We start from the raw sequence: 25,000 nt of genomic DNA on the forward strand, positions 1-25,000 counted from the left end.
CTGGACTCTGTTTATCATTCAGAGAGCTGTTTATCTCCTCTGTCTAACAGAGACTGACTCTGTTTATCATGCATCCTCCTCTGTCTGACAGAGACTGGACTCTGTTTATCATGCAGCCTCCTCTGTCTGACAGAGACTGACTCTGTTTATCATGCAGTCTCCTCTGTCTAACAGAGACTGGACTCTGTTTATCATGCAGCCTCCTCTGTCTAACAGAGACTGACTCTGTTTATCATGCAGCCTCCTCTGTCTAACAGAGACTGGACTCTGTTTATCATGCAGTCTCCTCTGTCTAACAGAGACTGGACTCTGTTTATCATTCAGCCTCCTCTGTTTATCATGCAGCCTCCTCTGTCTTACAGAGACTGACTCTGTTTATCATGCAGTCTCCTCTGTCTAACAGAGACTGACTCTGTTTATCATGCAGCCTCTCCTCTTTCTAACAGAGACTGACTCTGTTTATCATGCAGCCTCCCTCTGTCTAACAGAGACTGGACTCTGTTTATCATGCAGCCTCCTCTGTCTGACAGAGACTGACTCTGTTTATCATGCAGCCTTCCTCTTTCTAACAGAGACTGGACTCTGTTTATCACGCAGCCTCTCTGTCTAACAGAGACTGGACTCTGTTTATCATGCAGCCTCCTCTGTCTGACAGAGACTGACTCTGTTTATCATACAGCCTCCTCTGTCTGACAGAGACTGGACTCTGTTTATCATGCAGCATCCTCTGTCTGACAGAGACTGGACTGTTTATCATGCATCCTCCTCTTTCTAACAGAGACTGGACTCTGTTTATCATGCAGCCTCCTCTGTCTGACAGAGACTGGACTCTGTTTATCATGCAGCATCCTCTGTCTGACAGAGACTGGACTCTGTTTATCATGCAGCCTCTCTGTCTGACAGAGACTGGATCTGTTTATCATGCATCCTCCTCTGTCTGACAGAGACTGGACTCTGTTTATCATGCAGCCTCCTCTGTCTAACAGAGACTGGACTCTGCTTATCATGCAGCCTCCTCTGTCTGACAGAGACTGACTCTGTTTATCATGCAGACTCTCTGTCTAACAGAGACTGACTCTGTTTATCATGCAGCTTCCTCTGTCTAACAGAGACTGGACTCTGTTTATCATGCAGCCTCTCTGTCTGACAGAGACTGACTCTGTTTATCATGCAGCCTCCCTCTGTCTGACAGAGACTGGACTCTGTTTATCATGCAGGCTCCTCTGTCTGACAGAGACTGGACTCTGTTTATCATGCAGCCTCCCTGTCTGACAGAGACTGACTCTGTTTATCATGCAGCCTCCTCTGTCTAACAGAGACTGGACTCTGTTTATCATGCAGCCTTCCTCTGTCTAACAGAGACTGGACTCTGCTTATCATGCAGCCTCCTCTGTCTGACAGAGACTGACTCTGTTTATCATGCAGCCTCCTCTGTCTGACAGAGACTGGACTCTGTTTATCATGCAGCATCCTCTGTCTGACAGAGACTGACTCTGTTTATCAAATTTCTCGCATGGAATAGCCTTCATTTCTCAGAACAAGAATAGACTGATGAGTTTCAGAAGAAAGTTCTTTGTTTCTGGCCATGTTGAACCTGTAATCAACCCACAAATGCTGATGCTCCAGATACTCAACTAGTTTAAAGAAGGCCAGTTTTATTCCTTCTTAATCAGGACAACAGTTTTCAGCTGTGCTAATATAATTGCAAACAAGTTTTCTAATGATCAATTAGCCTTTAAAATGATAAACTTGTATTAGCTAACGCAACGTGCCATTGGAACACAGGAGTGATGGTTGCTGTTAATGGGCCTCTGTTCGCCTATGTAGATATTCCATTATAAATCAGCTGTTTCCAGCTACAGTAGTCATTTACAGCATTAACAATGTCTACACTGTATTTCTGATCAATTTGATGTTATTTTAATGGACAAAAAAAAATGTGCTTTTCTTTCTAAGTGACCCCAACCTTTTGAGTGGTAGTGTCTATATTTCTACATGTTATTTTAACTGTATCGTTAGATATCTGTTTCCTCTGTAATGGTAAAGTTATATGTTCCTCAGGGCTGGACTACCGTAAGATGACCGATGAGGTGTCGGATCCCCTGGCCGCTCTGGAACCCGTTCTAACCAGTCAGAATGTCCTGTCCATCTCCAAACTGGCAATCGGCCCCTCGCCCAGGAGGGGTGTGGCTGCTAGCGCAGTGCACGCAACCTGGCTAAGGAAGCTGTTCTGGGGGAGACCCACAGGTATGTATTTATCTACCTGGCAAGGGAAGCTGTTAATCATAGCCTCAAGCTCATTACCATAACGCAACGTTAACTATTCATGAAAATCGCAAATGAAATGAAAGAAATATATTCACTCACAAGCTTAGCCTTTTGTTAACAACACTGTCATCTCAGATTTTCAAAATATGCTTTTCAACCGTAGCTACAGAAGCATTTGTGTAAGAGTATTGATAGCTAGCATAGCATTAAGCCTAGCATTCAGCAGGCAACATTTTCACAAAAACAAGGAAAGCATTCATATAAAATAATTTACCTTTGAAGAACTTCGGATGTTTTCAATGAGGAGACTCTCAGTTGGATAGCAAGTGTTCATTTTTTCCAAAAAGATTACTTGTGTAGGAGAAATCGCTCCGCTTTGTTCACATTTGGCCAAGAAAAACCCAGAAAATTCAGTCATTACAACGGCGAACTTTTTCCCAAATTAACTCCATAATATCGACAGAAACATGGCAAACGTTGTTTAGAATCAATCCTCAAGGTGTTTTTCACATATCTATTCGATGATAAATCATTCTTGGCAGTTGGGTTACTCCCGGAAGCAAATGGAAAAATACACGCAGCTGGAGATTACGCAATAATTCCACGGAGGACACCAAGCGGCCACCTGGTAGATGTAGTCTCTTATGGTCAATCTTCCAATCATATGCCTACAAATACGTCACAATGCTGCAGACACTTTGGAGAAATGACAGAAAGTGTAAGCTCATTCCTGGCCCATTCACAGCCCTATAAGGAGACATTGGAACACAGCGCCTTCAAAATCTGGGGCACTTCCTGTTTGAAATTTCATCTTGGTTTCGCCTGTAGCATCAGTTCTGTGGCACTCACAGACAATATCTTTGCAGTTTTGGAAACGTCAGAGTGTTTACTTTCCAAAGCTGTCAATTATATGCATAGTCGACCATCTTTTCGTGACAAAATATCTTGTTTAAAACGGGAACGTTTTTTATCAAAAAATTAAAAGAGCGCCCCTATATCCAAGAAGTTAAATATGAAATGAAACCAATAAATAATTATAATAACAATAAAATCAAACAGTTCCCAACAACAGAAGAAGTAGTGGTAGTATCTGGTTATAGTAGTGGTAGTATCTGGTTATAGTAGTGGTAGTGTCTGGTTATAGTAGTGGTGGTATCTGGTTATAGTAGTGGTAGTGTCTGGTTATAGTAGTGGTAGTGTCTGGTTATAGTAGTGGTAGTGTCTGGTTATAGTAGTGGTAGTATCTGGTTATAGTAGTGGTAGTGGTAGTATCTAGTAGTGGTAGTGGTAGTGTCTGGTTATAGTAGTGGTAGTATCTGGTTATAGTAGTGGTAGTGGTAGTGGTAGTGTCTGGTTATAGTAGTGGTAGTGTCTGGTTATAGTAGTGGTAGTATCTGGTTATAGTAGTGGTAGTATCTGGTTATAGTAGTGGTAGTATCTGGTTATAGTAGTGGTAGTGTCTGGTTATAGTAGTGGTAGTGGTAGTATCTAGTAGTGGTAGTGGTAGTATCTGGTTATAGTAGTGGTAGTGTCTGGTTATAGTAGTGGTAGTGGTAGTATCTAGTAGTGGTAGTGGTAGTATCTGGTTATAGTAGTGGTAGTATCTGGTTATAGTAGTCGTAGTGTCTGGTTATAGTAGTGGTAGTATCTGGTTATAGTAGTGGTAGTATCTGGTTATAGTAGTGGTAGTGTCTGGTTATAGTAGTGGTAGTGACTGGTTATAGTAGTGGTAGTGACTGGTTATAGTAGTGGTAGTGACTGGTTATAGTAGTGTAGTATCTGGTTATAGTAGTGGTAGTGTCTGGTTATAGTAGTGGTAGTATCTGGTTATAGTAGTGGTAGTATCTGGTTATAGTAGTGGTAGTGGTAGTATCTGGTTATAGTAGTGGTAGTGACTGGTTATAGTAGTGGTAGTGACTGGTTATAGTAGTGGTAGTGACTGGTTATAGTAGTGGTAGTGACTGGTTATAGTAGTGGTAGTATCTGGTTATAGTAGTGGTAGTGGTAGTATCTGGTTATAGTAGTGGTAGTGACTGGTTATAGTAGTGGTAGTATCTGGTTATAGTAGTGGTAGTGACTGGTTATAGTAGTGGTAGTGACTGGTTATAGTAGTGGTAGTGTCTGGTTATAGTAGTGGTAGTGTCTGGTTATAGTAGTGGTAGTGTCTGGTTATAGTAGTGGTAGTGTCTGGTTATAGTAGTGGTAGTGACTGGTTAGTTATAGTAGTGGTAGTGTCTGGTTAGTTATAGTAGTGGTAGTGTCTGGGTTATAGTTATAGTAGTGGTAGTGTCTGGTTATAGTAGTGGTAGTGCCTGGTTATACATTTATACATTTACATTTACATTTAAGTCATTTAGCAGACGCTCTTATCCAGAGCGACTTACAAATTGGTGCATACACCTTAAGACATCCAGTGGAACAGCCACTTTACAATAGTGCATCTAAATTTTTTTGGGGGGTGAGAAGGATTACTTACCCTACCCTAGGTATTCCTTGGAAGAGGTGGGGTTTCAGGTGTCTCCGGAAGGTGGTGATTGACTCCGCTGTCCTGGCGTCGTGAGGGAGTTTGTTCCACCATTGGGGGGGCCAGAGCAGCGAACAGTTTTGACTGGGCTGAGTGGGAACTGTACTTCCTCAGTGGTAGGGAGGCGAGCAGGCCAGAGGTGGATGAACGCAGTGCTCTTGTTTGGTTATAGTAGTGGTAGTGACTGGTTAGTTATAGTAGTGGTAGTGACTGGTTAGTTATAGTAGTGGTAGTGACTGGTTAGTTATAGTAGTGGTAGTGACTGGTGGTAGTGACTGGTTATAGTAGTGGTAGTGTCTGGTTATAGTTATAGTAGTGGTAGTGTCTGGTTATAGTTATAGTAGTGGTAGTGACTGGTTAGTTATAGTAGTGGTAGTGACTGGTTATAGTTATAGTAGTGGTAGTGACTGGTTATAGTAGTGGTAGTGTCTGGTTATAGTAGTGGTAGTGACTGGTTAGTTATAGTAGTGGTAGTGACTGGTTAGTTATAGTAGTGGTAGTGACTGGTTAGTTATAGTAGTGGTAGTGACTGGTTATAGTAGTGGTAGTGTCTGGTTATAGTAGTGGTAGTGACTGGTTAGTTATAGTAGTGGTAGTGACTGGTTATAGTTATAGTAGTGGTAGTGACTGGTTATAGTAGTGGTAGTGTCTGGTTATAGTAGTGGTAGTGTCTGGTTATAGTAGTGGTAGTGTCTGGTTATAGTAGTGGTAGTGACTGGTTAGTTATAGTAGTGGTAGTGACTGGTTAGTTATAGTAGTGGTAGTGACTGGTTAGTTATAGTAGTGGTAGTGTCTGGTTATAGTAGTGGTAGTGACTGGTTATAGTTATAGTAGTGGTAGTGACTGGTTATAGTAGTGGTAGTGTCTGGTTATAGTAGTGGTAGTGACTGGTTAGTTATAGTAGTGGTAGTGACTGGTTAGTTATAGTAGTGGTAGTGACTGGTTAGTTATAGTAGTGGTAGTGTCTGGTTATAGTTATAGTAGTGGTAGTGTCTGGTTATAGTTATAGTAGTGGTAGTGACTGGTTAGTTATAGTAGTGGTAGTGACTGGTTATAGTTATAGTAGTGGTAGTGACTGGTTATAGTAGTGGTAGTGACTGGTTAGTTATAGTAGTGGTAGTGACTGGTTATAGTAGTGGTAGTGACTGGTTATAGTAATAGTAATGGTAGTGACTGGTTATAGTAGTGGTAGTGTCTGGTTATAGTAGTGGTAGTGACTGGTTAGTTATAGTAGTGGTAGTGACTGGTTAGTTATAGTAGTGGTAGTGACTGGTTAGTTATAGTAGTGGTAGTGACTGGTTAGTTATAGTAGTGGTAGTGACTGGTTATAGTAGTGGTAGTGACTGGTTAGTTATAGTAGTGGTAGTGACTGGTTATAGTAGTGGGAGTGACTGGTTATAGTTATAGTTGTGGTAGTGACTGGTTATAGTAGTGGGAGTGACTGGTTATAGTAGTGGTAGTGACTGGTTATAGTTATAGTTGTGGTAGTGACTGGTTATAGTAGTGGTAGTGACTGGTTATAGTAGTGGTAGTGACTGGTTATAGTAGTGGTAGTGACTGGTTATAGTAGTGGTAGTATCTGGTTATAGTAGTGGTAGTGTCTGGTTATAGTAGTGGTGGTATCTGGTTATAGTAGTGGTAGTGACTGGTTATAGTAGTGGTAGTATCTGGTTATAGTAGTGGTAGTGACTGGTTATAGTAGTGGTAGTATCTGGTTATAGTAGTGGTAGTGTCTGGTTATAGTAGTGGTAGTGACTGGTTATAGTAGTGGTAGTGACTGGTTATAGTAGTGGTAGTGACTGGTTATAGTAGTGGTAGTGACTGGTTATAGTAGTGGTAGTGACTGGTTATAGTAGTGGTAGTATCTACAGTCTGTCTGTCAGCCTGCTGGTGGTCGGTCGGTCTGTCTGTCAGCCTGCTGGTGGTCGGTCGGTCTGTCTGTCAGCCTGCTGGTGGTCGGTCGGTCTGTCTGTCAGCCTGCTGGTGGTCGATCGGTCGGTCTGTCAGCCTGCTGGTGGTCGATCGGTCGGTCTGTCAGCCTGCTGGTGGTCGGTCGGTCTGTCAGCCTGCTGGTGGTCGGTCGGGTCTGTCAGCCTGCTGGTGGTCGGTCGGTCTGTCTGTCTGTCTGTCAGCCTGCTGGTGGTCGGTCGGTCTGTCTGTCTATCATGCCTGCTGGTGGTCGATCGGTCGGTCTCGTCAGCCTGCTGGTGGTCGGTCTGTCTGTCTGTCAGCCTGCTGGTGGTCGGTCTGTCGTCTGTCAGCCTGCTGGTGGTCGGTCGGTCTGTCAGCCTGCTGGTGGTTGGTCGGTCTGTCAGCCTGCTGGTGGTCGGTCTGTCTGTCTGTCTGTCAGCCTGCTGGTGGTCGGTCGGTCGGTCTGTCTGTCAGCCTGCTGGTGGTCGGGTCGGTCGGTCTGTCTGTCTGTCAGCCTTCTGGTGGTCGGTCGGGTCTGTCTGTCTGTCTGTCAGCCTGCTGGTGGTCGGTCGGTCGGGTCTGTCTGTCAGCCTGCTGGTGGTCGGTCGGGTCGGTCGTCTGTCTGTCAGCCTTCTGGTGGTCGGGTCGGGTCTGTCTGTTCGTCAGCCTGCTGGTGGTCTGTCTGTCTGTCAGCCTGCTGGTGGTCGGTCGGTCTGTCTGTCTGTCAGCCTGCTGGTGGTCTGTCTGTCTGTCAGCCTGCTGGTGGTCGGTCGGTCTGTCTGTCTGTCAGCCTGCTATAACCTGAATCTGGTCAGATCAGAGCTGTTGAACCTGTAGCTGTATTACCTTCAGGAAGTATTCGCCTGCTGGTGGTCGGTCGGTCTGTCTGTCTGTCAGCCTGCTGGTGGTCGGTCGGTCTGTCTGTCTGTCAGCCTGCTGGTGGTCGGTCGGTCTGTATTACCTTCAGGAAGTATTCGCCTGCTGGTGGTCGGTCGTCTGTCTGTCAGCCTGCTGGTGGTCTGTCTGTCTGTCTGTCAGCCTGCTGGTGGTCGGTCGGTCTGTCTGTCTGTCAGCCTGCTGGTGGTCGGTCGGTCTGTCTGTCTGTCAGCCTGCTGGTGGTCGGTCTGTCTGTCTGTCAGCCTGCTGGTGGTCTGTCTGTCTGTCTGTCAGCCTGCTGGTGGTCGGTCGGTCTGTCTGTCTGTCAGCCTTCTGGTGGTCGGTCGGTCTGTATTACCTTCAGGAAGTATTCACACCTCTTGACTAGTTCCACATGTTGTTGTGTTACAGCCTGTTATATTGAGATGTTGTGTCGCTGGCTGACACACAATACCCCATAATGGCAAAGTGGAATTATGGTTTTACAAATTAATATAAAATGAAAAGCTGAAATGTCACGAGTCTAGGTAGTTAACACCTTTTTTATGGCAAGCAAAAATAAGTTGAGAGTTAAAATGTGCTTAAGTCACAATATGTTGCAATACTTTGCATGGACTCACTCTGTGTTCAATAATAATATTTATTATGTTTTTTTTTTTAATAACCTCGTCTCTGTACCACACACATACAATTATCTGCAAAGTCCTTCAGTCGAGCAGTACATTTCAAACACAAATGCAATGCCTCGCAAAGAAGGGCACCTATTGGTCGATGGGTAAAAATAAAACGGCAGACATTGAATATCCCTTTGAGCATGGTGAAGTTATTCATTACACTTTGAATGGTGTTACAATACACCCAGTCACTACAAAGATACAGGCTTCCTTTCTAACTCAGTTGCCAAAGAAGAAGGAAACTGCTCAGGGATTTCACCATGAGGCCAATGGTGACTTTAAAACCGTGATCAGAGAGAACTGAGGATGGATCAACTACATTGTAGTTACTCCACAACACCAACCTAATGACACTGCAAAAGAAGGAAGCCTGTACAAAATAAAAAATATTCCAAAATCCTGTTTGCAAAAAGGTACTAAAGTAAAACTGTAAGGCAAAGAAATGAACTTTTTGGCCTGGGTACAACGTGTTTTGTTTGGGGCAAATCCAACACAGCACATCGCTGAGTACCACTTTCCATATTTTCAAGCATGGTGGTGGCTGCATCATGTTATGCTTGTCATCGGCAAGGACAAGGAGTTATTTAGGATGAATAAAAAATGTTCCTTAGTGGTCTTGCTACAGTTTTGACTTAAGTCTGCTTGAACATCTATGACTGGAAAATGGTTCTCTAGCAATGATCAACAACCAACTTGACCGAGCTTGGAGAATTTTTAAAAGTGTGCAAATATTGTACAGTTCGGGTGTGCAAAGCTCTTAGACACTTACCCAGAAAGACTCACGGCTCTTAGAGACTTACCCAGAAAGACTCGCAGCTCTTAGAGACTTACCCAGAAAGACGCACAGCTCTTAGAGACTTACCCAGAAAGACTCACGACTCTTAGAGACTTACCCAGAAAGACTCGCAGCTCTTAGAGACTTACCCAGAAAGACTCACAGCTGTAATCACTCTTAGAGACTTACCCAGAGAGACTCACAGCTGTAATCACTCTTAGAGACTTACCAAGAGAGACTCACAGCTGTAATCACTCTTAGAGACTTACCAAGAGAGACTCACAGCTGTAATCACTCTTAGAGACTCACCCAGAGAGACTCACAGCTGTAATCACTGCCGAAGGTGATTCTAACATGTATTGACTCGAGGGGTGTGAATACTGATGTAAATTCATTTTTTTCTGAATAAAATTTTCACTAAATGTGTGAACATTAAAACATGTATTGTTCACTTAGATTTTTGCGTATTGTGTGTTGGTGGGGGAAGAAAAAAAGGATCTATGTAAATCCATTTTGAATTCAGGCTTTAAATGTGGAATAAGTCAAAGGGTATGAATACTTTCTGAAGGTTCTGTATGTGGTTAATTACGGCTGGCATTATTTACAAGCTGCCTCAATATCAATGTTGCTCGCTAAGGTACAAGGCCAAGGCTATCTGGATGTGGTGGGAGTTAGAGCATCGAGCTTAGCTTGTAGGATGGCCGGGGTGTTGAGCATGTCCCAGTTTAGCTCACCTAACAGTAGGAACTCTGAAGATAGATGTGGGGCAATCAGTTCACATATGGTGTCCAGGGCACAGCTGGGGGCAGAGGGAGGTGTACAGCAAGCGGCAACAGTGAGAAAATTGTTTCTGGAAAGGTTAATGTTTTTTAAAAGTAGAAGGTGGAAATGTTTGGGTTTACAGACCTGGATAGTAAGACAGAACTCTGCAGGCTGTCTCTGCAGTCCAGGATGATGGCTGGCTTCCTGTCCTCATGATCACAGCCGTTTTGTGCTCACCACATTCTTGTTTCTCTTTGGGTGGTCAGAAACTAGAGTGGTGGTGGGGTGAAGGGAAACTGATGAGAAGGCCTCTCTCCCCCATGTTGAGAGGAGTGCAGGGGGGATGAGAAGGCCTCTCTCCCCCATGTTGAGAGGAGTGCAGGGGGGATGAGAAGGCCTCTCTCCCCCATGTTGAGAGGAGTGCAGGGGGGATGAGAAGGCCTCTCTCCCCCATGTTGAGAGGAGTGCAGGGGGATGAGAAGGACTCTCTCCCCATGTTGAGAGGAGTGCAGGGGGATGAGAAGGCCTCTCTCCCCATGTTGAGAGGAGTGCAGGGGGATGAGAAGGCCTCTCCCCCATGTTGAGAGGAGTGCAGGGGGATGAGAAGGCCTCTCTCCCCATGTTGAGAGGAGTGCAGGGGGATGAGAAGGCCTCTCCCCCATGTTGAGAGGAGTGCAGGCGGGATGAGAAGGCCTCTCTCCCCCATGTTGAGAGGAGTGCAGGGGGATGAGAAGGCCTCTCCCCCATGTTGAGAGGAGTGCAGGGGGATGAGAAGGCCTCTCTCCCCCATGTTGAGAGGAGTGCAGGGGGATGAGAAGGCCTCTCTCCCCCATGTTGAGAGGAGTGCAGGGGGATGAGAAGGCCTCTCTCCCCATGTTGAGAGGAGTGCAGGGGGATGAGAAGGCCTCTCTCCCCCATGTTGAGAGGAGTGCAGGGGGATGAGAAGGCCTCTCTCCCCCATGTTGAGAGGAGTGCAGGGGGATGAGAAGGCCTCTCTCCCCATGTTGAGAGGAGTACAGGGGGATGAGAAGGCCTCTCTCCCCCATGTTGAGAGGAGTGCAGGCGGGATGAGAAGGCCTCTCTCCCCCATGTTGAGAGGAGTGCAGGGGGATGAGAAGGCCTCTCTCCCCCATGTTGAGAGGAGTGCAGGGGGATGAGAAGGCCTCTCTCCCCATGTTGAGAGGAGTGCAGGGGGATGAGAAGGCCTCTCTCCCCCATGTTGAGAGGAGTGCAGGGGGATGAGAAGGCCTCTCTCCCCATGTTGAGAGGAGTGCTTGGGGGATGAGAAGGCCTCTCTCCCCATGTTGAGAGGAGTGCAGGGGGGATGAGAAGGCCTCTCTCCCCCATGTTGAGAGGAGTGCAGGCGGGATGAGAAGGCCTCTCTCCCCCATGTTGAGAGGAGTGCAGGGGGGATGAGAAGGCCTCTCTCCCCCATGTTGAGAGGAGTGCAGGGGGGATGAGAAGGCCTCTCTCCCCCATGTTGAGAGGAGTGCAGGGGGGATGAGAAGGCCTCTCTCCCCCATGTTGAGAGGAGTGCAGGGGGGATGAGAAGGCCTCTCTCCCCCATGTTGAGAGGAGTGCAGGGGGGATGAGAAGGCCTCTCTCCCCCATGTTGAGAGGAGTGCAGGGGGGATGAGAAGGCCTCTCTCCCCCATGTTGAGAGGAGTGCAGGGGGATGAGAAGGCCTCTCTCCCCATGTTGAGAGGAGTGCAGGGGGATGAGAAGGCCTCTCTCCCCCATGTTGAGAGGAGTGCAGGGGGGATGAGAAGGCCTCTCCCCCATGTTGAGAGGAGTGCAGGGGGATGAGAAGGCCTCTCTCCCCATGTTGAGAGGAGTGCAGGGGGATGAGAAGGCCTCTCTCCCCATGTTGAGAGGAGTGCAGGGGGATGAGAAGGCCTCTCTCCCCATGTTGAGAGGAGTGCAGGGGGATGAGAAGGCCTCTCTCCCCATGTTGAGAGGAGTGCAGGGGGATGAGAAGGCCTCTCTCCCCCATGTTGAGAGGAGTGCAGGGGGATGAGAAGGCCTCTCTCCCCCATGTTGAGAGGAGTGCAGGGGGATGAGAAGGCCTCTCTCCCCATGTTGAGAGGAGTGCAGGGGGATGAGAAGGCCTCTCTCCCCATGTTGAGAGGAGTGCAGGGGGATGAGAAGGCCTCTCTCCCCCATGTTGAGAGGAGTGCAGGGGGGATGAGAAGGCCTCTCTCCCCCATGTTGAGAGGAGTGCAGGGGGGATGAGAAGGCCTCTCTCCCCCATGTTGAGAGGAGTGCAGGGGGGATGAGAAGGCCTCTCTCCCCCATGTTGAGAGGAGTGCAGGGGGGATGAGAAGGCCTCTCTCCCCCATGTTGAGAGGAGTGCAGGGGGGATGAGAAGGCCTCTCTCCCCCATGTTGAGAGGAGTGCAGGGGGGATGAGAAGGCCTCTCTCCCCCATGTTGAGAGGAGTGCAGGGGGGATGAGAAGGCCTCTCTCCCCCATGTTGAGAGGAGTGCAGGGGGGATGAGAAGGCCTCTCTCCCCCATGTTGAGAGGAGTGCAGGGGGGATGAGAAGGCCTCTCTCCCCCATGTTGAGAGGAGTGCAGGGCGGGATGAGAAGGCCTCTCTCCCCCATGTTGAGAGGAGTGCAGGGGGATGAGAAGGCCTCTCTCCCCATGTTGAGAGGAGTGCAGGGGGATGAGAAGGCCTCTCTCCCCCATGTTGAGAGGAGTGCAGGCGGGATGAGAAGGCCTCTCTCCCCCATGTTGAGAGGAGTGCAGGGGGATGAGAAGGCCTCTCCCCCATGTTGAGAGGAGTGCAGGGGGATGAGAAGGCCTCTCTCCCCCATGTTGAGAGGAGTGCAGGGGGGATGAGAAGGCCTCTCTCCCCCATGTTGAGAGGAGTGCAGGCGGGATGAGAAGGCCTCTCTCCCCCATGTTGAGAGGAGTGCAGGGGGGATGAGAAGGCCTCTCTCCCCCATGTTGAGAGGAGTGCAGGGGGGATGAGAAGGCCTCTCTCCCCCATGTTGAGAGGAGTGACCATCTTTGTCCACAGGTCTTGTACAACAGTCATGGAAATATGAACAAAGGAGATGTTTCGCTTTTTCTAATGTTGGGGTCACTCTTGGAAAAGTCATCAAATCTCAAGTTGAAAAAATGTAATTTAAGGTTTTTCTCTGCTATTAAATACAGTGGTGAGACGTGTTTTACCCAAATATTTATTTTATTTTAATATATATAATATATTCCAGATTGACTGACCTTCATGTCTTAAAGTAATGATGGACTGTAATTTCTCTTTGCTTATTTGAACTGTTCTTGCCATAATATGGACTTGGTTTTTTACCAAATAGGGCTATCTTTTGTAGATCCCCCCCCTACCGTTTCACAACACAACTGATTGGCTCAAACTAATTAAAAAGAAAATAAATTCCACAAATTAACTTTTTAAAAGGCACACCTGTTAATTGAAATGCATTCCAGGTGATTACCTCATGAAGCTGGTTGAGAGAATGCCAAGAGTGTGCAAAGCTGTCATCAAGGCAAAGGGTGGCTACTTTGAAGAAACTAAAATATATTTAGATTTGTTTCATACTTATTACATGATTGCATATGTGTTATTTCATAGTTTTAATGTCTTCACTATTATTCTACAATGTCGAAAATAGTAAAAATAAAGAAAAGCCCTTGAATGAGTAGATGTGTCCAAACTATTGTCAGCTAGCACGCCTCACAACCTGTCAGCTAGCACGCCTCACAACCTGTCAGCTAGCACGCCTCACAACCTGTCAGCTAGCACGCCTCACAACCGGTCAGCTAGCACGCCTCACAACCTGTCAGCTAGCACGCCTAACAACCTGTCAGCTAGCACGCCTAACAACCTGTCAGCTAGCACGCCTAACAACCTGTCAGCTAGCACGCCTCACAACCTGTCAGCAAGCACGCCTAAAAACATGTACCCTCCTCTTTTCTAAAGGTTTTAAAGAGACCCCCCCAGACAGAGCAGGACTACCTTCACGCCTATGACACCTGCGCAAAATACTTCGACAGACTGCTTCCTGCTGATGCTGTCCACTTCCTGGATGACATAACATTCTCTCCACCAGCTGTCAATCAGGTGAGGATATGATGGGGACGAAGACGGTGGAGGTTGTGACGAGAATTATGATAATAATGGTGGGGATGATGCTGAGTTAAGTTGATTAGGATCCTCATTAACTACTGAACATGTAGCAGCTACTCTTCCTGGGGTTCATTAACATGTAGCAGCTACTCTACCTGGGGTTCATTAACATGTAGCAGCTACTCTACCTGGGGTTCATTAACATGTAGCAGCTACTCTACCTGGGGTTCATTAACATGTAGCAGCTACTCTACCTGGGGTTCATTAACATGTAGCAGCTACTCTACCTGGGGTTCATTAACATGTAGCAGCTACTCTACCTGGGGTTCATTAATATGTTGCAGCTACTCTACCTGGGGTTCATTAACATGTAGCAGCTACTCTACCTGGGGTTCATTAACATGTAGCAGCTACTCTTCCTGGGGTCCATTAACATGTAGCAGCTACTCTACCTGGGGTTCATTAACATGTAGCAGCTACTCTACCTGGGGTCCATTAACATGTAGCAGCTACTCTACCTGGGGTCCATTAACATGTAGCAGCTACTCTACCTGGGGTTCATTAACTACTGAACATGTATCAGCTACTCTACCTGGGGTCCATTAACATGTAGCAGCGACTCTACCTGGGGTCCATTAACATGTAGCAGCTACTCTACCTGGGGTTCATTAACTACTGAACATGTATCAGCTACTCTACCTGGGGTCCATTAACATGTAGCAGCTACTCTACCTGGGGTCCATTAACATGTAGCAGCTACTCTACCTGGGGTCCATTAACATGTAGCAGCTACTCTACCTGGGGTTCATTAACATGTAGCAGCTACTCTACCTGGGGTTCATTAACATGTAGCAGCTACTCTACCTGGGGTCCATTAACATGTAGCAGCTACTCTACCTGGGGTCCATTAACATGTAGCAGCTACTCTACCTGGGGTCCATTAACATGTAGCAGCTACTCTACCTGGGGTCCATTAACATGTAGCAGCTACTCTACCTGGGGTCCATTAACATGTAGCAGCTACTCTACCTGGGGTCCATTAACATGTAGCAGCTACTCTACCTGGGGTTCATTAACTACTGAACATGTATCAGCTACTCTACCTGGGGTTCATTAACTACTGAACATGTAGCAGCTACTCTACCTGGGGTCCATTAACATGTAGCAGCTACTCTACCTGGGGTCCATTAACATGTAGCAGCTACTCTACCTGGGGTCCATTAACATGTAGCAGCTACTCTACCTGGGGTCCATTAACATGTAGCAGCTACTCTACCTGGGGTCCATTAACATGTAGCAGCTACTCTACCTGGGGTCCATTAACATGTAGCAGCTACTCTACCTGGGGTCCATTAACATGTAGCAGCTACTCTACCTGGGGTCCATTAACATGTAGCAGCTACTCTACCTGGGGTCCATTAACATGTAGCAGCTACTCTACCTGGGGTCCATTAACATGTAGCAGCTACTCTACCTGGGGTCCATTAACATGTAGCAGCTACTCTACCTGGGGTCCATTAACATGTAGCAGCTACTCTACCTGGGGTCCATTAACATGTAGCAGCTACTCTACCTGGGGTCCATTAACATGTAGCAGCTACTCTACCTGGGGTCCATTAACATGTAGCAGCTACTCTACCTGGGGTCCATTAACATGTAGCAGCTACTCTACCTGGGGTCCATTAACATGTAGCAGCTACTCTACCTGGGGCCCGTTAACATGTAGCAGCTACTCTTCCTGGGGTCCATTAACATGTAGCAGCTACTCTACCTGGGGTCCATTAACATGTAGCAGCTACTCTACCTGGGGTCCATTAACATGTAGCAGCTACTCTACCTGGGGTCCATTAACTACTGAACATGTAGCAGCTACTCTACCTGGGGTCCATTAACATGTAGCAGCTACTCTACCTGGGGTCCATTAACATGTAGCAGCTACTCTACCTGGGGTCCATTAACATGTAGCAGCTACTCTACCTGGGGTCCATTAACATGTAGCAGCTACTCTACCTGGGGTTCATTAACTACTGAACATGTAGCAGCTACTCTACCTGGGGTCCATTAACATGTAGCAGCTACTCTACCTGGGGTTCATTAACATGTAGCAGCTACTCTACCTGGGGTCCATTAACTACTGAATATGTAGCAGCTACTCTACCTGGGGTCCATTAACATGTAGCAGCTACTCTACCTGGGGTTCATTAACATGTAGCAGCTACTCTACCTGGGGTCCATTAACTACTGAATATGTAGCAGCTACTCTACCTGGGGTCCATTAACTACTGAATATGTAGCAGCTACTCTACCTGGGGTCCACACATAACGTACACATACATGACACAGAACAGTAATGGACAAGAACATTCAATTTAAAACATTTTTTAAAATATATTTATGAATAAAATAAGTTATATATGGGAAAGACACCAAGAGACAAGACAAATATTTACACACTATTCATATATGCATATTGTTAAATACAGTTAAATCAGAGCTTTAGAAAGAGAGCAGCTTTGATACATTGTTTTTTTTAAGCTCGACGTGCTTTTTGCCCAGAGCAGTCCGTGGTGACATGGTTCTATACATAGTGACACATTAAGTCTGTTTGTGGTTTGGGTACAGTGCAGAAACAAACCCCTTAGTGGTGTTTCTGCTGGGGATGTCTGTCTGTTTTGAAGTGTATTCAAATTGACTATACAAGTTGTGAGGTGTTTTCAACAGTCAAATGTTTCTTATAAAGACTAGAAGAGAAGTAGTTTTAATTTCACCTCAACCAGGAAATACCATCATGCACCTCAACCAGGAAATACCATCATGCACCTCAACCAGGAAATACCATCATGCACCTCAACCAGGAAATACCATCATGCACGTTGTTAGTTCTGTCTGTGCGGTGAAATTGTGCTGTTCTGAGTCAACTGCAGCTTTTGTCTTTCTTTACTGTACCTGTCCATGTTACCAGTCATCAAGACGGGACACGACCACAGCCTCAACAACTAGTACGGTTGATCTGTGTCAAAAAGAGATGTTTTCATAACAGACGCCATCTTCACAACAACGTTGTCAATATGACTCGACTGCGATAACTGACGTTTCCAGTCGTGAGTTAAATGGGTCCTTCACATCAGTTGTTGGAAGATGTCTCCAGTTTATCAGTGTACTGGTGTAGCTATGCACGTCAGTTGCTAGGCAACTTGGTAACTGGCAGCAAGCAACACATCTTGAAAAAGATATTGAAAATGTTTTTTTTGTAACTTTGTTAAACATAATTAGAAAAACAATAGTAGTCATTAAACCGCTAACCACAGAGGGCCTCTGAAATACCAATAAGCTAATGTGCTATTAGCGTTCGCAAAATTTAAAAAAACAAACTTGGAACACACGCTAATGTCCTAATGAAGGACCAAATCATTCACACGCAGGTGCAGCTTTTGAAAATAAAAACTATGGGCTTGAAATGAATATAGATCTAAGGACGTTACAACAACCAAAGCAAAGAGAGAAATTAATATAGATCTAAGGTCCCTGAGGGACATAGATGTTTTATCACTTCAGTGGACTGCAGTCTGGCACTCTGCTGTCACTGCTGCAGGAAGGAACTCTATCACTGCTACCCTAAACTATACCAGGAAGGAACTCTATCACTGCTGCCCTAAACTATACCAGGAAGGAACTCTATCACTGCTACCCTAAACTATACCAGGAAGGAACTCTATCACCGCTGCCCTAAACTATACCAGGAAGGAACTCTATCACTGCTACCCTAAACTATACCAGGAAGGAACTCTATCACTGCTGCCCTAAACTATACCAGGAAGGAACTCTATCACTGCTACCCTAAACTATACCAGGAAGGAACTCTATCACTGCTGCCCTAAACTATACCAGGAAGGAACTCTATCACTGCTACCCTACCCTATACCAGGAAGGAACTCTATCACTGCTACCCTAAACTATACCAGGAAGGAACTCTATCACTGCTACCCTAAACTATACCAGGAAGGAACTCTATCACTGCTGCCCTACCCTATACCAGGAAGGAACTCTATCACTGCTACCCTAAACTATACCAGGAAGGAACTCTATCACTGCTACCCTAAACTATACCAGGAAGGAACTCTATCACTGCTGCCCTAAACTATACCAGGAAGGAACTCTATCACTGCTACCCTACACTATACCAGGAAGGAACTCTATCACTGCTGCCCTACCCTATACCAGGAAGGAACTCTATCACTGCTACCCTAAACTATACCAGGAAGGAACTCTATCACTGCTACCCTAAACTATACCAGGAAGGAACTCTATCACTGCTGCCCTAAACTATACCAGGAAGGAACTCTATCACTGCTGCCCTAAACTATACCAGGAAGGAACTCTATCACTGCTACCCTAAACTATACCAGGAAGGAACTCTATCACTCCTGCCCTAAACTATACCAGGAAGGAACTCTATCACTGCTGCCCTAAACTATACCAGGAAGGAACTCTATCACTGCTCCCCTAAACTATACCAGGAAGGAACTCTATCACTGCTGCCCTACCCTATACCAGGAAGGAACTCTGTCACTGCTACCTACCCTATACCAGGAAGGAACTCTATCACTGCTACCCTAAACTATACCAGGAAGGAACTCTATCACTGCTGCCCTAAACTATACCAGGAAGGAACTCTATCACTGCTGCCCTAAACTATACCAGGAAGGAACTCTATCACTGCTGCCCTACCCTATACCAGGAAGGAACTCTGTCACTGCTACCCTACCCTATACCAGGAAGGAACTCTATCACTGCTACCCTAAACTATACCAGGAAGGAACTCTATCACTGCTGCCCTACCCTATACCAGGAAGGAACTCTGCTGTCACTGCTGCAGGAAGGAACTCTATCACTGCTGCTCTACCCTATACCAGGAAGGAACTCTATCACTGCTACCTAAACTATACCAGGAAGGAACTCTATCACTGCTACCTAAACTATACCAGGAAGGAACTCTATCACTGCTGCCCTACCCTATACCAGGAAGGAACTCTGCTGTCACTGCTGCAGGAAGGAACTCTATCACTGCTGCTCTACCCTATACCAGGAAGGAACTCTATCACTGCTACCCTAAACTATACCAGGAAGGAACTCTATCACTCCTGCCCTAAACTATACCAGGAAGGAACTCTATCACTGCTGCCCTAAACTATACCAGGAAGGAACTCTATCACTGCTACCCTAAACTATACCAGGAAGGAACTCTATCACTGCTGCCCTACCCTATACCAGGAAGGAACTCTGCTGTCACTGCTGCAGGAAGGAACTCTATCACTGCTGCTCTACCTATACCAGGAAGGAACTCTATCACTGTCGCCCTACCCTATACCAGGGAAGGAACTCTGCTGTCACTGCTGCAGGAAGGAACTCTATCACTGCTGCTCTACCCTATACCAGGAAGGAACTCTATCACTGTCGCCCTACCCTATACCAGGAAGGAACTCTATCACTGCTACCCTAAACTATACCAGGAAGGAACTCTATCACTGCTACCTAAACTATACCAGGAAGGAACTATATCACTGCTACCTAAACTATACCAGGAAGGAACTCTATCACTGCTGCCCTAAACTAGGGCAACTATAATAAACTCCAGGAAGAGTAGCTGCTGCCTTGGCAGGATGTAATGGGGATCCATAATAAACCCCAGGAACTAATGGGGATCCATAATAAACCCCAGGAAGAGGAGCTGCTGCCTTGGCAGGAACTAATGGGGATCCATAATAAACCCCAGGAAGAGGAGCTGCTGCCTTGGCAGGAACTAATGGGGATCCATAATAAACCCCAGGAAGAGTAGCTGCTGCCTTGGCAGGAACTAATGGGGATCCATAATAAACCCCAGGAAGAGGAGCTGCTGCCTTGGCAGGAACTAATGAGGATCCATAATAAACCCCAGGAAGAGTAGCTGCTGCCTTGGCAGGAACTAATGGGGATCCATAATAAACCCCAGGAAGAGGAGCTGCTGCCTTGGCAGGAACTAATGGGGATCCATAATAAACCCCAGGAAGAGTAGCTGCTGCCTTGGCAGGAACTAATGGGGACCCATAATAAACCCCAGGAAGAGTAGCTGCTGCCTTGGCAGGAACTAATGGGGATCCATAATAAACCCCAGGAAGAGTAGCTGCTGCCTTGGCAGGAACTAATGGGGATCCATAATAAACCCCAGGAAGAGTAGCTGCTGCCTTGGCAGGAACTAATGGGGATCCAGAATAAATACAAAGACAACCCCCTCTCTCCCCTGCTTGCTCTTCCTCCTCTGCCTCTCTCTTCTCTCCAGGTGAGTTGATTGATCCTCCTTTGACTTCAGAGCCGTTAAACTTCATCTCCCAGCAGGCACCTCTCACCCACTGAGCTTTTAACCCAGACATTGGCTCTAATCAACACCCTCTTTACCTCCGATACTCTTCTCTCTCCTCCCTTTCCATCCTCTCTCCTCCCTTTCCATTCCTCTCTCCTCCCTTTCCATTCCTCTCTCCTCCCTTTCCATTCCTCTCTCCTCCCTTTCCATTCCTCTCTCCTCCCTTTCGATCCTCTCTCCTCCCTTTCGATCCTCTCTCTCCTCCCTTTCCATCCTCTCTCTCCTCCCTTTCCATCCTCTCTCCTCCCTTTCCATCCTCTCTCCTCCCTTTCCATTCCTCTCTCCTCCTTTCCATTCCGCTCTCCTCCCTTTCCATTCCTCTCTCCTCCCTTTCCATTATCTCTCCTCCTTTCCATTCTCTCTCCTCCCTTTCCATCCTCTCTCCTCCCCTTTCCATTCCTCTCTCCTCCTTTCCATTCCTCTCTCCTCCCTTTCGATCCTCTCTCCTCCCTTTCGATCCTCTCTCTCCCTCCCTTTCCATCCTCTCTCCTCCCTTTCCATCCTCTCCTCCCTTTCCATTCCTCTCTCTCCTCCCTTTCCATTCCTCTCTCCTCCCCTTTCCATCCTCTCTCCTCCTTTCCATCCTCTCTCCTCCTTTCCATCCTCTCTCCTCCTTTCCATCCTCTCTCCTCCCTTTCCATCCTCTCTCCTCCTTTCCATCCTCTCTCCCTCCTCTTTCCATTCCGCTCTCCTCCCTTTCCATTCCGCTCTCCTCCTTTCCATTCTCTCTCCTCCCCTTTCCATTCCTCTCTCCTCCCTTTCCATCCTCTCTCCTCCTTTCCATCCTCTCTCCTCCTTTCCATCCCTCTCTCCTCCCTTTCCATCCTCTCTCCTCCCTTTCCATTCCTCTCTCCTCCTTTCCATTCCTCTCTCCTCCTTTCCATTATCTCTCCTCCCCTTTCCATTCTCTCTCCTCCCCTTTCCATTCCTCTCTCCTCCCCTTTCCATTCCTCTCTCCTCCTTTCGATTCCTCTCTCCTCCCTTTCCATTCCTCTCTCCTCCCTTATCTCTCCTCTCATTATCTCTCCTCCTTTCCATTCCTCTCTCCTCCCTTTCCATTCTCTCTCCTCCCTTTCCATTCCTCTCTCCTCCTTTCCATTCCTCTCTCCTCCTTTCCATTCCTCTCTCCTCCCCTTTTCACCGCTCTCCTCCTTTCAATTCCTCTCCCTCACCCATATACCAGTGGGAACAGCTGTCTGTCTCCTTGATCTAAATACTAACCTTTCACCTCCCCTCTATGGTTCGATCCATCCCCCAGGAGTCCATGTGAGAGGTGGGAGGTCGAGGCTAACCCCTTCTTGTTTTTAGTAGGGAAATGGGAGGAATTTAATTTTCCTGGGTGGTAATTTATCTCTGAGGCCTTTCAATGGAAGCGTCCTCTCCTCCTCGCTCTTCACCCTGTCCCTCCTCTTCTAAAGCCCCTGGCATGTCCCTCCTCTACTAAAGCCCTGGCATGTCCTCCTCTACTAAAGCCCCTGGCATGTCCCTCCTCTACTAAAGCCCTGGCATGTCCCTCTTCTTCTAAAGCCCCTGGCATGTCCCTCCTCTTCTAAAGCCCTGGCATGTCCCCCTCTTCTAAAGCCCCTGGCATGTCCCCCATGTCCTCCTCTTCTAAAGCCCCTGGCATGTCCCTCCTCTTCTAAAGCCCCTGGCATGTCCCTCCTCTTCTAAAGCCCCTGGCATGTCCCCCATGTCCCTCCTCTTCTAAAGCCCTGTCCCCTCCTCTTCTAAAGCCCCTGTCATGTCCCTCCTCTTCTAAAGCCCTGGCATGTCCCTCCTCTTCTAAAGCCCCCTGGCATGTCGCTCCTCTTCTAAAGCCCTGGCATGTCCCCCATGTCCCTCCTCTTCTAAAGCCCTGGCATGTCCTCCTCTTCTAAAGCCCCTGGCATGTCCCTCCTCTTCTAAAGCCCCTGGCATGTCCCTCCTCTTCTAAAGCCCCTGGCATGTCCCCCATGTCCCTCCTCTTCTAAAGCCCCTGGCATGTCCCCCATGTCCCTCCTCTTCTAAAGCCCCTGTTCGATTCCCGGGACCACCCATACGTAGAATGTATGCACACATGACTGTAAGTCGCTTTGGATAAAAGCGTATGCTAAATGGCATATATATGTCCTTCCTCTTCTAAAGCCCCTGGCATGTCCCTCCTCTTCTAAAGCTCCTGTCATGTCCCTACTCTTCTAAAGCCCCTGGCATGTCCCTCTACTAAAGCCCCTGGCATGTCCCTCCTCTACTAAAGTCCCTGGCATGTCCCTCCTCTTCTAAAGCCCCTGGCATGTCCCCCATGTCCCTCCTCTTCTAAAGCCCCTGTCATGTCCCTCCTCTTCTAAAGCCCCTGTCATGTCCCTCCTCTTCTAAACCCCTGGCATGTCCACCATGTCCCTCCTCTTCTAAAGCCCCTGGCATGTCCCTCTTCTAAAGCCCCTGGCATGTCCACCATGTCCCTCCTCTTCTAAAGCCCCTGGCATGTCCCTCCTCTTCTAAAGCCCCTGGCATGTCCCTCCTCTTCTAAAGCCCCTGGCATGTCCCCCTGGCATGTCCCTCCTCTTCTAAAGCCCCTGGCATGTCCCTCTTCTAAAGCCCCTGTCATGTCCCTCCTCTTCTAAAGCCCCTGTCATGTCCCTCCTCTTCTAAAGCCCCTGGCATGTCCCTCCTCTTCTAAAGCCCCTGGCATGTCCCTCCTCTTCTAAAGCCCCTGGCATGTCCTCCTCTTCTAAAGCCCTGGCATGTCCCCATGTCCCTCCTCTTCTAAAGCCCCTGTCATGTCCCTCCTCTTCTAAAGCCCCCTGGCATGTCCCTCCTCTTCTAAAGCCCCTGGCATGTCCCTCCTCTTCTAAAGCCCCTGTCATGTCCTTCCTCTTCTAAAGCCCCTGGCATGTCCTCCTCTTCTAAAGCCCCTGGCATGTCCCTCTCTTCTAAAGCCCCTGGCATGTCCCTCTCTTCTAAAGCCCCTGGCATGTCCCTCCTCTTCTAAAGCCCCTGGCATGTCCCTCCTCTTCTAAAGCCCCCTGGCATGTCCCTCCTCTTCTAAAGCCCCCTGGCATGTCCCTCCCTCTTCTAAAGCCCCTGGCATGTCCCTCCTCTTCTAAAGCCCCTGGCATGTCCCTCTTCTAAAGCCCCTGTCATGTCCCTCCTCTTCTAAAGCCCCTGGCATGTCCACCATGTCCCTCCTCTTCTAAAGCCCCTGGCATGTCCCTCCTCTTCTAAAGCCCCTGTCATGTCCCTCCTCTTCTAAAGCCCCTGTCATGTCCCTCCTCTTCTAAAGCCCCTGTCATGTCCCTCCTCTTCTAAAGCCCCTGGCATGTCCCTCCTCTTCTAAAGCCCCTGGCATGTCCCTCCTCTTCTAAAGCCCCTGGCATGTCCCTCCTCTTCTAAAGCCCCTGGCATGTCCCTCCTCTTCTAAAGCCCCTGGCATGTCCACCATGTCCCTCCTCTTCTAAAGCCCCTGGCATGTCACCCCTCTTCTAAAGCCCCTGGCATGTCCACCATGTCCCTCCTCTTCTAAAGCCCCTGGCATGTCCCTCCTCTTCTAAAGCCCCTGGCATGTCCTCTACTAAAGCCCTGGCATGTCCCTCCTCTTCTAAAGCCCTGGCATGTCCACCATGTCCCTCCTCTTCTAAAGCCCTGGCATGTCCACCATGTCCCTCCTCTTCTAAAGCCCCTGGCATGTCCACCATGTCCCTCCTCTTCTAAAGCCCTGGCATGTCCACCATGTCCCTCCTCTTCTAAAGCCCCTGGCATGTCCACATGTCCCCCCCCTCTTCTAAAGCCCCTGGCATGTCCACCATGTCCCTCCTCTTCTAAAGCCCCTGGCATGTCCCTCCTCTTCTAAAGCCCTGGCATGTCCCCCTCTACTAAAGCCCTGGCATGTCCCTCCTCTTCTAAAGCCCCTGGCATGTCCACCATGTCCCTCCTCTTCTAAAGCCCTGGCATGTCCACCATGTCCCTCTTCTAAAGCCCTGGCATGTCCACCATGTCCCTCCTCTTCTAAAGCCCTGGCATGTCCACCATGTCCCTCCTCTTCTAAAGCCCCTGGCATGTCCACCATGTCCCTCCTCTTCTAAAGCCCCTGGCATGTCCACCATGTCCCCATTGATTAATGACATCCACTGTCTCTTTCACTCTCTCTGAACAGTGAACATTACACTTACAAAAGTTTCAAATTAATAAAGACAGTTCAAATGTTATATGTCTATCTATACACAGTGTTGTAATGATGTGCAAATAGTTCAAGTACAGAAGGAAAATAAATCAACATAAATATGGGTTGTATTTACAATGTTGCTTGTTCTTCACTGGTTGACCTTTTCTTGTGGCAACAGGTCACACATCTTGCTGCTGTGATGGATCACTGTGGTATTTCACCCAGTAGATAGGGGTTTATCAAAATATCAAATTCTTTGTGTATCTGTGTAATCTGAGGGAAATATGTGTCTCTAATATGGTCATACATTGGGCAGGGAGGTTAGGAAGTGCAGCTCAGTTTCCACCTCATTTTGTGGGCAGTGAGCACGTAGCCTGTCTTCTCTTGAGAGCCATGTCTGCCTACGGCGGCCTTTCTCAATAGCAAGGCTATGCTCACTAAGTCTGTACATAGTCAAAGCTTTCCTTAATTTTGGGTCAGTCACAGTGGTCAGGTATTCTGCCACTGTGTACTCTCTGTTTAGGGCCAAATAGCATTCTAGTTTGCTCTGTTTTTGTTAATTCTTTCCAATGTGTCAAGTAATT

The 25,000-nt window shown here is 47.6% G+C and overlaps 1 protein-coding gene across 1 annotated transcript in view; it reads left to right on the plus strand.

Moving 5' to 3' along the window:
- Nucleotides 1-2,238: 2,238 nt before the first annotated feature.
- LOC127926570 (NBAS subunit of NRZ tethering complex-like) overlaps nucleotides 2,239-25,000 on the plus strand; it is a gene marked incomplete at its 3' end in the record, with an annotated part of 32,733 nt that continues 9,971 nt past the window's right edge. Inside the window, exons 1-2 of the mRNA XM_052512006.1 lie at nucleotides 2,239-2,247; nucleotides 13,735-13,875. The remainder of the gene's footprint in view (nucleotides 2,248-13,734; nucleotides 13,876-25,000) is intronic.

The sequence above is a fragment of the Oncorhynchus keta genome, unplaced genomic scaffold (genome assembly GCF_023373465.1).
Source record: "Oncorhynchus keta strain PuntledgeMale-10-30-2019 unplaced genomic scaffold, Oket_V2 Un_contig_7813_pilon_pilon, whole genome shotgun sequence".
Classification (NCBI taxonomy): Eukaryota; Metazoa; Chordata; class Actinopteri; order Salmoniformes; family Salmonidae; genus Oncorhynchus; species Oncorhynchus keta.